The sequence below is a fragment of the Cyprinodon variegatus genome, unplaced genomic scaffold (assembly GCF_000732505.1).
Source record: "Cyprinodon variegatus isolate N-32 unplaced genomic scaffold, C_variegatus-1.0 Scaffold670, whole genome shotgun sequence".
Taxonomy (NCBI): domain Eukaryota; kingdom Metazoa; phylum Chordata; class Actinopteri; order Cyprinodontiformes; family Cyprinodontidae; genus Cyprinodon; species Cyprinodon variegatus.
The window spans coordinates 400,048-401,872 of NW_015151123.1; the positions used below are offsets into that span (position 1 = coordinate 400,048).

Below are 1,825 nucleotides of genomic sequence, written 5' to 3' on the forward strand. Positions count from 1 at the left end.
TAGGAATCCCATTCAACAGCAGCCTCTGGCCCGGTCGCCTCCTTGCGGTTCGCCGCGGTGGCTGGAAGGTGGTTTTCATGAATGTAATCCAAACTGCAGGCACCAGGATTATAAAAGCAAACATATTCTGTCGGCAGGTTTTAGCATTTTAAGTTAATTTAGGCGTCAATAAACTGTTTCAGAGGAGTGATCACAGCGCTCTGTATCATCAGCGATGTGTCTGTCTCTCTGACAGCTCCCAGATTAGCTTCTCTGATTGGTAGATGCGGCGCGTCGAGCAGCAAAAGTTAAATTTTTCCATCTCGAGCAGCAGCACGTCGCGTGGGCAGATGCTTAAACGCTCCCGGCACGCTGCTCCTGCTGCTCAGACACGCTGCTCCTGCTGCTCAGACACGCTGCTCCTGCTGCTCAGACACGCTGCTCCTGCTGCTCAGACGCGCTGCTCCTGCTGCTCAGACGCACTGCGCCTGCTGCTCAAAACGCGCTGCGGGACCTTTTGCTGCGCCTTGACGCGCGTCAACCATTGACTTTGCATGTAAACTCGCTGCTTCTGCCGCGCCTGCTAAGTCCGGTGTGAAAGTAGCATTAAACACTTTGTAACTTTTAGCCACTAGGGGGGGTGGAAGTTTGGCACTCTAAATGAAGCAGTCTCCCTCTGTGTTTTGGAATCCAATAGCAGACCAGTTTGGATCCATGGAGTTACTGGTAAAGTCTAAATTAAATCCTACATCAGCGAATCAAAAATATTCCCAATCAGGCAAGGGTCTAATCTGTGTTGTTGGCTAACAACACATTTTATCTTAGTTAGCTGTGTTTAGGGGGGTTAAGATCGCACTCTGATGGCTGGGTTCCACTGGAAGTGAGAGCATCGTAAACTCACCGTGGTTTTTCAGACACCATTTTCAAAGGAAGCGTTTTCATAGTAGAGCGTCTCCTCACAGTTGGACTCCAATCACTTAGTACAGTGGTGTACTTATAGGCCTTTAATAGACCAATAAACCAGCAAAGTGTATCTTTAACCAGTTCTACCAGCGTTCCCTGTGCCTCCTCTTTTTTTCCCAACATAGATAACTGAGCGGACATATTTTAGGTTTTTTTTTTTTTCGATTTAAAGGTCATATTTATCACAGCTGTAGCCTAACATGATCAGATCTTTATATTACATAAAAGTCAAGGAAATAAAATCCAAAGTCTGCTTTAATTCATAAAATATCTGCTTAATTGACATGGATTTAAAGCAAAAAAAAAAAAAAACTATAACAGAGGAGGAAAGCAGCCAGTGATTTTGGGACGCTTTAGTAAACAAATCTTTCAGTGGATCAACTCTGATTAAGTAGAATTGCAGCGATCAGTTGCGACAGACCTGAGGAATGGCGCTACTTCCCCTTCCACTAAAGGCAGGGGTTGTGGCACATGACCTATTCAGCATTGAATACTGACCTGAAATAACATTTATGAAGTCAGAAATTAAACAAATACTTTGGTAAAAGGTTACGCAGTGTTGGTCTAAAATAAATAACTTATGTTTGTTTTTAGGTTTCTTATTTTTTCTAATTCAGACATTCAACTTTTTAATAAAATGACTTCATAAAAAATCCTTAATAATTGTTGCTTTTTGTGGATTTTATTTGCATTTATTGCATGAAAACAGCAGGATAAAATCCTGAAGCTTTCATTTTATAATCCCCTTAACATTTTTAAAAGACTGGTCACTTATTTAGCATCTCTGAGCTACAGTAGAGGGTCTGAGAAGCCACAGATGGCCGACACCTGGAGTAAGATGTTAGACATGTTTAGAGTGTTTCCTCTGCTTCTAGAGAACTCA

General features: G+C 42.5%; 1 protein-coding gene across 2 annotated transcripts in view; it reads right to left on the bottom strand.

Moving 5' to 3' along the window:
• The window catches only part of lmbrd2 (LMBR1 domain containing 2), a 28,967-nt gene that overhangs the window by 9,668 nt on the left and 17,474 nt on the right, over nt 1-1,825 (bottom strand). The window lies entirely within an intron of this gene.